This window comes from Lactuca sativa, chromosome 5 (genome assembly GCF_002870075.4).
Source record: "Lactuca sativa cultivar Salinas chromosome 5, Lsat_Salinas_v11, whole genome shotgun sequence".
Lineage (NCBI taxonomy): Eukaryota > Viridiplantae > Streptophyta > Magnoliopsida > Asterales > Asteraceae > Lactuca > Lactuca sativa.
In genome coordinates this window covers 357,620,876-357,633,983 of record NC_056627.2, presented here as the reverse complement: position 1 = coordinate 357,633,983, position 13,108 = coordinate 357,620,876, and positions in this window count along the sequence as shown.

Genomic DNA, 13,108 nt, shown 5'->3' with positions numbered 1-13,108 from the left:
AAAGATATCATATCAAGGTTAGGATCCAACTTTGACGATTTACAACTTGGAAATGGGATGTTGAGATCCAAGTTTAAATCCCATAAAGGTAGGTGAATGACGATTCACCAATTCCACCATTAGACAAAATAAACGAAGTGAAATTCCTAATTCTTTTGAGATACATTAAAACTATTCAATGACATGTTTTAATCTCGGATTATGCTCTACTATTTGTGACTGGGATACCGAGGATCACAAACTAGATGTGAATAACCATGCAAATGTGCTTGGTAACCTTATTGTCTTTATCATTAACTATTGATGCGCCGGTAAATCACACACGCCCCATCAAAATGATAATTATAAGATACCCATTACTACTCTTTATTAGTTCCTATTAGTGTGTTGGTAATCCACACACGCTCCATCAACGACCAATAAAACATAATGTGCAATTTCATGGATTAGCATACTTTTCACATTTTTCCTAAAGTAACTAGAGTTGGGATTTTTGAAAAAATGTTTTAGTACTTTCTTTAATAACATTATACTTTTAAAGAGATGTAGTTGTCCTATCAAATCCGTTCTTCTAACGACCCTCCACTAATCAAGGAAGCGGTGGGTGAAAGTGGACATCCATTCAACTACCATTTTATAGGCAGTTTCCTTATACCCCCCCTTATAGACTAGCTTCGTGAATAAGGCATACTAGCGATTTGACTGACCATATTCTTATACATATATAATATTTAACTTTTAATTATAATATATATAAGGTGTGTTTTAAACTTTTTAAAACTTTAGGGTTTATATATAAATTTCGAAAATTAAGCCATTAATTTTAAATTTAAAATAAACCAAATAACTAGATTTAATATTTATCTATTAATTAACTTTTAATTAATTTATTAAATCTTGTAAGGATTATCTAATTAAATTAAACAATTAATTTAATCCTAATCCATATCCCTTCTAGATTTCGAAAATATGGGGATAGGATAATTTCCAATAAGGCAATTATTATCCAAAACAAAGAAACCCTAATCTTTATAGCATATTTCGAAAATCAAGGGAGGAGGCTAGGGTTTCCAAAACCCTAACCCTAATTTTGATTAGGGTTCATGGAGGCTAGGGTTTTTCGAAAACCCTTTGAACCAAAAACCCTAGAAATCGAAAATTTGGCCTTTTAGGGTTTAATAGCTATAAACCCTAATTTGCAATTCAACTATTATAGCAATTCAATTTAAAACAACAATGGCTCTGATACCACTGATGGGTTTTAGGTAAAACAAATAAACTAGAAAAACAATTCCTAAGTTCACATGCAACCTACTTTGGATCTATGTTTTAACTATTGAACATATAACTTTGAATTGAAAAACAAGAACCCTAGAGGAGAGAGGCTATTTTCGAAAATAATAAACTAGGGTTTAGGAATTACATACCTTTCAATTGTTATAGCAAACAATTGATAATCCTCTTGAACTTGATCTTGATCTCCTTGGAAGCTTAGCACCACAAATGTAATGCCTCTAATGGAATCACACCCAGGAACTAGCAAGAATGAAACTAGAAGGAGAGAGAGGGAGGGAGTATGCAATTCTCGGCCTAGGGTTTCTTCAAAAGAAGGAGTGGCCAAAATGTGAGCCAGGAGGCTCCTAATATAGCTGAGGGATCTAGGGTTTAGGAAAAAACCCTAATGCTCCTTGCTTAGGGCCTAAGCAAACCCAAGGGCCTTATCTAAGCCCCCATGGACGAAATCATTAGGGTTTCCCCTATAGATTTCGTCCACCCTCTTCCAAGGGGGTTCTGGAGCCTTCCACTCAACTATTAGATAATTGCAAACTAGTCCCTACACCTTATAACTAATACAGTTAACCCCAAAATTAATTCTAATTAATTTCTGGCTAACTACTAATTAAACATTATGATTTCTAATCAATATATTAATCTTTTAACATATTAATAAATCATTTGTATTAATTTATTAATCTTATAATAAATTAATATCTCTCCTTTCATAATTTCCTTGTCCGGTTGCTAGGCTTGAGGGCAACCCAAAAGGACCGTGCTGCCATCAATTCAAGTACATACCAATTATAGTTATGGGCTTAGAAACCTAACCCAACATTTACAACGTACATTTGATAATTGCTCTTTCTAACAATTTAGAATGCAATGTTTGAAGTAACCTAGGAAGAAATTTAACAAAGGAATGATCTTTCCTTTCGTTTATGAGGACTATTCCCAAACTACGAAATTGACAATATTGATCATCCTCATAGCTAATCCTTTCAAAAGGTTTTATAGCAGTAGAGTTTAGTGGATAAGGTTTTCGACATCATTCCATAAAATTCCATTATAGTTTGTTTTACTTATCCTTAGAAAATAATCACCCGAAATTATTTTAGAAGGCTAGGATCCATATTTGGCTCCATGATGTGTAAAGGGATTTTGTAAACACACCATAAAGTTATTTAGGTAGGCAAAGCCCTTTGTCAATTTCGATCACTACGAAACTCCTAGATCTTTGAGATTCATTGACTATCAATGGCATGTTAATCTCGGATTATGTTCATCTCAAATTCAATGACGGGGTCGCCGTGGATCACTGAATAGATGGTGAATCGACCATACAAAATCGCATCGTCCCCAGCTCAAGTTACGCTTGAGATTCACGAGTTCCAAATCATTCTCTACCTATACTCTCAAATTGACGTGTCGGTTAACCACACGAGCTCCATCAACAAGTTGTAAAGAGAATGTGCAACTTTTATGGATAACATAAGATTCACATTAAATAGATTGAGAATTAACCATACACAATTGCATGGTCCCCGGATCAAGTTACGCTTGAGATTCGCAAGTTCCATATCATTCTCAACTATATTCTAGATTGATGTGCCGGTTAACCACACAAGCTTCACCAACAGAATATAAAGAGAATGTGCAATTGTTATGGATAATATAAACTTATATTCAATTAATAAAACGAGATTTTGTTTTGTACTAGTATTTAGAATACTTTTAGATTGACCATTATCACTATCAAACCTTTTCGATAACTCCATTCTCAAAATGCAATAGGGCGGTGTAACTCCCGTAGATCAGGGCTAGTCAATTTAGAGACGATGAGCGTCAAAAATGACTTTTTGATAGAAGATTATTTAGAATGAATAATCTTAACTAAGTTGTAGTATATGTTACGAGGATTCCGTACATATAAAGAACGCCGAAATCTGAGTTATAACGAAGAAGTTATGACCTGTCGAAGTTTCGCGACAGAACCTGCACGACACAACGCGACGTAAAAAGTGAATTTACGTTAGAGCGATATTTAGCCTTAGAAATCTAAATGAAAGTCGTAGAATACGTTAAACCGTGAGCGTGCATAAGAAGAACGCCCAAATCTGATTTCATATGAGGAAGTTATGATTTATTGAAGTTTCGACTTAGCGGTATGCAGTCCGAAATACTCGATTTGAGATCGAGCGGTTTTTAGTCGAATCGATCTAAAAGAGAATCGAAGATCTTGTTGTTGGTATCGAAACGATGAAAAGTTAGGCGAGGACGGACGTCAAACGAAGAAGTTATGAATTTATAACGAAGTTTTTCTGTCCCGGCCTACTAAAAATAATTAATAAAAATAAAGTCAAAATTAGCTGACGGAGTCTAAACGAAAGTTGTAGAGCGTAGTCTCACCTACGCGAGGATATAAAGAATGTCGAAAACGGAGTTCGTATGAACAAGATATGAATTTTCAAAGTTTATTAAATAATTAATATTTAAATTTAATTATAAAATCCGGTATTATCCGAAGGGGAGTCATCGGACTCATCCGAAGTACGCCCAGCGTACAACGAAGCGTGACGTCCCTCGTACTCGAGTTCTTTGGATGACGCATGCCATGACGATTCGGACGCGTACGCCCCGCGTACTGCTGTACGCCCATCGTACTCCGAGGCTCCAGCCTCCTATAAATAGGATGCGAGGGCAGCCGGCTCATTTGCTCTTTTTCTCTCTTCTCTCTCCCGTTTTGCATCGTTTTGCGTGCCAGAGGTACCCCGAAGCCTCGGTATTATTCCCGAGCCCCGAAGCAAGTTTCGAAGTCCCGAAGATCCCGAGAAGTAAGATTCCCGAGTCGAAGCTCTGCCTGCGAGGAGTCCGGTTTTTGTGAAGATCTTCCAGATCTGCCCAAGAATACTACTTCTACAAGCCGTAGTGCTGTCCGATCATCTTCTGATCAAGTGAGTGTGTGGCTACTTTCTTCTAACGCATAAATACGAAGTATTTTATACGGAATACGTGCTATGTGTATATTTTGTTGTTATATGTGTGAATGTATATTCACTTTCTTCTACCGCATAGATATGAAGTATTTGCTATGAAGTACGTGCTAGGTGTTTATACAATGTTTATTTACTTGAGATAGATGTTGAAATAATGTTTTATACATGTTTTAAAAGATTTAAATTGTATATGTGTCTGCATCTACAAATATGTTGGGTAGAACATGGGTAGATGAAATAGTTGATGTGAGACGAAATAATAGGTATTTTTGAACTCTACGTGTTCACTTGGTGTTTGAACTCAATGTGTTCATTAGGTATTTTTGAACTTTACGTGTTCACTTGGTGTTTGAACTCAATGTGTTCATTAGTTATTTCTAAACTCTATGTGTTCACTTAGTATTTTTGGACTCAATGTGTTCATTAAGTATTTTTGAACTAGATGTGTTCACTTGGTGTTGTTGAACTGAGTGTGTTCACTAAGTGTTTTAGAACTAAGTATTCACCAGATGTTTTGAATTAATTGTTCACTAGGAGTGTTAGAACTAGGTGTTTGTTAAGTATGTTGAACTAAGTGTTTACCAATCGTAATTTGTGGACCTTGGCAGTGGTGGACTTTGTGTCAATTCCTTAGGTCAATCCTTAGGAATAAATGGATAAAGGATAGTTGATTCTTAGGGTAAATCCTTAAGAAATAAAGGAGATAATGGGAATGAGTATTTGGGTTGATTGTTTAATAATTCAATATAATAAATGTATTATTGTGGGTTGAAAACCCTACATGCTCACCAGGCTCCCAAGCCTGACCTACTCAGTTTTCTTTGCATTACAGGTAATGGCACAAGAGTATAAATGGGCGGACTTGACGAGAGATTTTGGATTATAGATCAGTAGTTATAAATAACTATTGTAAGGTCTATTTTATATTGTTTATGCTTCTAGTTTGTATCGGAACATGACATCCCAAATATTGTTAATTAATGAAAACGCATCTCTTGATGAAATGCTTTGATAAACTTTTTTTTATCATATTTTGTTTTGGGAAAAAATTCCGCAACTCTTTTAAATCAAAAGTAATTACTCTGAAATTATTTTAAAAGCATAAATGAAACCGGTCTTTTCTGGCCGTGATTTTGGGGATGTCACAGGCGGTAAGCACGAAGCATATTATAAACCGACCTCATTAGGAATCAAAGAGACCTCCTTAAACCCTTATATTAGAACGGGTGAGCCTAGTCGAGGTAAGACTGACAATGTCAATGTTTAAACACACGAGGGCGCATGTTGTAACTTTCTTATACATATAATAGTCACAATTCTAATATATACAAGTACAAGGGGTAAATTTAAAACTCTTTAAATTTAGTTGTCTATTATTAATTCAAATTAATTGGGATGACGCAATGTAACAATTAATAAATCATAAGGGTGTAATATTCAAATTTTTAAATCTCTCTTATAAAAAATATTAAATACTTAAATTCACAATTTAAATAACAAATAAATATTCAAATTCAAATAAACATATTTAAATAACATTTATCCATTATCAAATAAATATTCAAATTCAAATAAACACATTTAAATAATATTTATCAATTTTCCAGATTCAAAAACAATTTAAATTAGGTATTTATCTATGTTTATCAAAGCTACATATTCGAAAAATGGCAAAAAATCCGAAATCCTAAATTTTGTTGAGCTCACGTCGTAAACTCCGAGTTCACGTCGTGAGCTGCAACTAAGGTTTTATACGAATTTTTCAATTATTCTTCTTTCATTCAGTTTCAAACAAGTTTTTACAGAAAACATGGATCTAGAGTGAAAGTAACCATGGACCAATGACTCTGATACCATTTATGAGTTTTCTACGCATCAAATACACTATAAAACTAGGCAGCGGAAAAATCGAAACAACGATATACCTAAGTGTAAATACATCCTATGGATCTATGGCTTCATGCTAATTACATCAACCCTAGAAAACTAAAACATAAGTAAGAAAACATACCTCTTATGCAACCCTTGATCTACATGCTTGAGATCTTGAACCTCAATGAAGTTGCTTGGATGAAATGATCTAAACCAGAATCCCTCTAATGGTATCACACCCAATGACACCAAATAGTGGAATAAAAATAACTAGGAGAATGGTCAATTTCATAAACCCAAAGGGGTTAGAAATCGTCCCTAAGATGGGGAGGAAGAAGGGTTGGCGAATACTTCAAACCAAGGTGCAAGGAGGAATGAAATCCCTAAGGCCCTATTTATAGCCTTGGATGCCTCCTTAGGTTTAGTACTCCTTCCAATGTGGGATGGATGCCTAACCACGAAATTTCACTCATTTCCCATATGGGATGGAGTGATTTTCATCCAACCCTAATTCCATAAGGGTTCTAAAACATTCCTGATTAACCAACTATCGATTAATGAACATTCAACCCTTTAATTAATTAAAGTGTTAATTAATTCCCAAAATATATTTCAAATTAGTTTCTAATTAATTATTAACCATAATAATTAATAGACTAATTTCTCCTTTATTTATTCTACTCAATTTGGGCATTGAGGGCAACCCAAAAGGACCCTGCTATTATTAGAAATATTACCAATAGTTAATGACCTTTGACACTATTCCAACAATTCATAGGTAAAATGGTTGGTAAAAGAAAATTATTTTTTGAAAAATGGTCATTCAACAGCTAGTCAAATGTTCAAAATGGTCAAGAGTCCTAATTGGGTGTTGCTTCTCGTCGTCGACACAACGGATCATCACGAAAACGACTGACCACGAATGGCCGAGATAGTGTGCACGGAAAACGCTCGTGGCCACGGTGCGTCCTTGGTATTCTAGGTGACCTTACACATATTAACCAAAAAGCACGTCATAATTTTTATAGACAGCACGATAAGTGCATTTTTGGTCATGATATTAATGTCATCCGTTACACCCACCACTAACCACTATAGTGGTGAGTGTCACGTCATCATCACTAACTACCACTTAACCTATGAGATACCCACCACTAACCACTCCACTCCACATCAATTTTTTATTTTTAATTCAAAAATACAATAAAATTACGTTTTTTGAAAATAAAAGTACAAATACAACTTCAAGCTACATTACTTAATTAACCTAAAATTAAAAAAAACATTACATTAACTTAAATAACCTAAATTAAAAAAAACAAAGATAAGTAAAAAAAACTAATCTTCGTTCATGATGACTTGGTACAAATGATCCATGACATCTTCTCGAAAATTGAAACGCGTTTCGTTGTTATGAATTTCAACAACTCGTGATAAAAATTCATTCATTCCGGGTACGAACTCTTCAAGTGGGATGACGACGTCGTCCAAATCATACGTGCAAATCGTTCGACCTTGATCTTCAATGATCATATTATGCATTATAATACATGCTAGGACCATTTTTTTAATTTTTTCCTTATCCCAAAGTCATGTAGCGTATTTCATTACATGTCATATCTGCTTAAGGATTCCAAATGCCCTCTCAATATCCTTCATTACTGAAGTTTGTCTCTTTGTGAACAACTTTGCCTTTTCACTTCAAGGAACCAAATATGCCTTCATAAGTGCAGAAGAATCTAGGTATATCTCATCACAAAGGTAGTAACTGTATTTGTACGAATGTCCATTCACCGTGAACGTCATATCAGGTGCTTTGCCGGTCCAAAGATCATTGAAAAATGGAGACTGGCCAAGAACGTTAATGTCGTTGTTAGACCCTGCGACTCAAAAAAAAGAATGCCATATCCATAAATCCCGAGACACAACGACTTCTAGGATTATACTTGGTTTACCTATATCTCCTCGAGCGAATTAACCACGCCATGCAATTGGACATTTTTCCCAGTACAATTTAGACTGCCAAGCATACCCGGAAATCCATGTCTCTCTTCATGAGCAAATATGATCTCTCAATATCCCGGGGAGTAGGTTTACGTAAATATTGTTGGTGAAAAACCTCATACACACATGCACAAAATCAATCTACACAATTAAGGCTGTAAAAGAACCGAACGAACACGAATGGGGCTTGTTCATATTCGTTCGTTTAAGTTAGCCAAACAAATGAACTAACATGAACGGATAAACAAACGAGTTTTCCTGTTCATGTTCGTTCGTTTAATAAATTGCATTGTTCATGTTCGTTCGTTTATGTTCATGAACATGCTAAATGAACGAACATAAATGAACAAAGATAAACAAAAATAATTCGAACATATATGGACATAAATGAACATATAATATTGTAATGTAATCAAATACGATTAAACATATATGAATATAAAAGGAACTTATATGAACGGACATAAACAAACGTTCACGAACACAATTAAACGAATGAGACCATTGTTCATGTTCGTTCGTTTAACTAAATGAACGAGAATTTGTGTTCACGTCCGTTCATTTATTAAATAAATAAAATTAAACAAACTTCCTGCCGAATGGTTCACGAACAGTTCGCTGAACGTTCGGTTCATTTACAGCCCTATACACAATCAACCGCGATCCTCTCGAATATTTTCAAGTATTTGTCGGATGCATCAAATGTTATACCGTATCCCAAATACCTAAACGCAGTCACACACTTTTGTATACTAAAACTCATTCTTCCTCTAACATTGGGTTTTTGTTTGAAAAAGTATTAACGGACTTCTAAAGCATTACTAATACGTAAAAGTATAACTTTATTAAGACGGAAACAACGTTCAAACGAGTCGTCATTGTAAACACAATTATCGGGAAAGTAATCACGTACCAATAAGTCGTGTGCGGCTTAACGATCACGATTGACGACCGCCCTTGTACGAGCAACATTCAAACTTTCTTCATCGTGAATGTGTTACACAACATTGAAGAAGGTCGAGATGAATTCCTCGTCATCATCCAAGTCAAATTTTTTTAATAATTCCAAATCTTCCATGTGTTTTTTCGTTTATAAAATGAGAGTAAGATGTGATGAAAGGTAAGGGTATTATTAGATTTATATAGGTATTGGGTTTTTGTAAAAAAAATTAAAAACTTAAAAATGACTGTTGAACGGTCAAGAAGGAGGAAACCATTTTCATTGGCCGTTTAATTTTGTCGTCGTCAACACGAATGAACACGACCACAATCGATCACGATTGGCCGAGATGGTGTGCACGGTTGTGGTCGTGGTCCAACTCAACCGAGAACCCTCTCATGCAATGTATATCAAAGGGTATAAGCTGTTGATATTGACCAATAATCTGGAAAAAATCTTTTGGACGATAGATCTTTTTGTCGTTGATATTAAAAAGATATGCTCAAAAAGTATAAACTATTTCCTCGTTTTCATTAATTTAATACGAAGACATGACATAGATTTTATAGCCAGCATATCTTTTGTCGTTTGTGCTCTAGGCATCTCCCTCTCGAATGTATCCACAACACTCGATGCATATACTTTTTCATTTTTCTTAGATAACTTATCTTTGAAAACTACATATTTTTCTTTTATAAAAAACTTAATTGTATGTAATTTTCAGTCACAATATTTTGGATATGATATAATTTAAACTATAGACTTTCTGTGTGTAATTATACTCTTCAACTATATGGAGTATATATCTTTCCAACTAAAGATTTTTGCTATATAATGTAAAAAACCCCAATATATACCAATCAAATTTTGAATAAAAAATAGATATTTAGATGTTCAAAATAAATTAAAAAGACTTATTAATTTATAGTATTGTAAAAATCTCGATTAGGTCCCGATTAATCCCTAGGCGCTAGTCGACCGACTAGAAGACACTTAACGATTAATCTCTACCTACAAAATTATCGAAACAATAGCAAACGATAAAACTTTAACTTTTTGAAAAAGTTTTATTTCAATATAAACTATTTGATAAATGATTAGTGTTGTATTAATCATATATATATATATATATATATATATATATATATATATATATATTAAAATATTTTGTTATGATATTAGTGGTATTTACTGTTATAAAATATGATCAAATAACAAGATAAATTATAGAGTAAAGAAAGACATGAGAGTAGAGAGAACTTTTATTCCAATACTTGTGATGAAAATCATCAAACTTTATAATACATAATATTCACTATTTATACTAGACAAAGAAGATGAAATGTGATGTATGATATGAATGATCATTATAGTGGTGCATAACTACATTCATAAAACTCATAATAATGTTTGCTATAATGTTCACTAATTATGGAGAGTAATGGGGGATATGGAGAATACAATAGTCATTCACTAAATAATAATTCATAACACTCCCCCTTTATTAAGGAAAAAGAGTACATGATTAATAATAGATATTGAAAACAATTGTCTCGTTAAAAACTTTGCTAAGAAAACCCAGTGGGAAAAACATAGCTAAGGAAAAGAGTACAATATGTTTCCAACTCCCCCTGATTAGCACATCACTTGATTTTCTTGAAGCACCGTATATCAATGTTTCGTACCATCTTTTCAAATTTCGATGTAGGAAGTGCTTTAGTAAATCATTCAGGAAAGTTGTTACTGGATTGAATTTTCTAGATGTTGATGTCACACTCTTTTTGAAGATCATGAGTGAAAAAAAAAACTTTGGTGATATATGTTTGGTTGCGTCTCCTTTGATAAATCCTTCCTTGAATGGAGCTATACAAGTTGTATTATTTTATAAATTGCTATAATCTCTGCATGGTTAGAATAAGCAGCAACTAAAGTTTGTTTAACAAAATGACAAGAATTTACGTTACCTCCATAAGTGAATAAATAACATGTTTGGGATCGAGCTTTGTGTGGATCAGATAAATATCCCTCATCTGCATAACTAATTAACTTCGCATTTTATGAATTTGATTAGTATAAATTCATATCTATTGTACCTCGAAGATATCAAAGAATGTGTTTGACTCTATTCCAATATCTTCTTGTTGGACAAGAACTATATATTGCTAATAAGTTTACAACAAAAGATTTATCAGGTCTTGTATTAATAGTAAGATATATTAGTGCACCAATAGCACTAAGATATAGTTCTTCGGGAACAAGAAGATTTTCATGTTCTTTATGATGCTGAAGTTGGTCCTTTTTGGCATCTAATTGCCTTACCACCTTCGGGTTACTCATGGATGCGAGTTATTCATATAAAACCTTTTTAGCACCTTTTCTAGATATTAATGTACAAAATCTTCATTTTTGTGTGCTTAATTTGAAGACCCAAATAGAAATTCATTTTACCAAGATCATCAATTTCAAAAATTTCTTTCAAACTGTCACACCCCAAAACCGATAACGGCGGAATACGTTTCGGGGTGGATGACGTAGTGAACAGTATCATCACAATTGCATAATAGTAGAACAAGAATCATACAACCATAGTATTGCATAATGAGTTTAATTACATGCGTGTTTTGTAATGTGTAACAATCACCCAAAAGTAAATCAAAAATAAGAGATGGGTCTTGTGTGCTCCACCTTCTCCAAAAATGCTGCGCCTGTACCTGTCTATCTTTGACCTGAAGATACAAGTTATTTTGAAAACGATTATCAGCATAAAGCTGGTGAGTTCATAAGAGTTTAGTGTGAGTTTTTGTATACAAAGCATTAGTGCTTAAAAATGTATCATTTATGTTCATAAGTAGTAGAAACTTAGAAAATCCCATATTTTCCAGGAAATACATTGTAAGTGGCAATCTGTGAAAAGTATGCATTCTTTGTCTCTTTGAAAACAATTTATTGTAAAAATACTTTGGCAAATCTCCAAATAACAAATGTGATAGGATAAGTTAAGCCCGTGACCAATGATAGAGGTGCGAGCTTCCTTTAGTGTTAGATACTTATTTACTTCGGGATGTGGTTTAGCATTTAGTGGAGTATTTTAGTGTAGTTGTAGGGTATTCCTTGTATGTTACCAATAGTGTGGATAATAGAGGATCCCATGACCTTCCCGGTCACGCATAGTGTAGTGAAGTAGTGGCATCCCTGGGCCTGTACGGCGCGGACTGAGTTAACAGTCGGGATGTAATAGCGTTTGCCCCGTATAGATCTATACATGTAGAGTCGTCTCCTGCTGGAACACTCCGGGCGTAGTGAATAGCGAATAGAGTATCTCATAGCGGGTTAGTGTATTATGGTTTGTTTAGTGTTTTCTCTATTGTCATAGTGTAGTAATCTTTTAGTATGATCATAGTGTATTCTCTTACTAGTGTATCGTCTAGTAATAGTGAGTATTATAGTGTAGATAATAATAACTTTAGCGAGTAGTAGCGGTAGCGACCCTAACCATACCTATTATGGTTATCTTAGTGGGAATGTTTCTTAGCACGTTAGTGACTTTAGCCTTAAGTGAAAGCAGTAATATTCGTATCCCACACTGATATACAGATTATATAAGTAAGAAATCAACGACAGTCGGACGGATAACTACTACCCTAAGCCCACAATCAGACAAGAACAGGAAATAAGGCGAGATATCGGTCCTAAGTCCTCCAAGTCTTATTTATATAAATATATCAGAGTGGTTACATTTTATAAGCAAATTGATTTAAATAAAAGTATTTTTCCAAAAGAACATTTAAATTCTGATTCACTGTTTAAAAATAGTTTGAAAAGGGTAAAACCCGTTTTTAAGGCATAAGGACAAATCACATGTGATTTGGACTAAGGGTAGCGAATCACATGTGATTAATCCTTGTAACTCGGAATTCGTTCTGTAAAACTTTGCATAAACATTTATAAGCAACTTGTATCTCCCCCCTAAAACATTTAAAACATTTGAAAGGTTCATTAAGGGGTATGAACTCACCTGAAT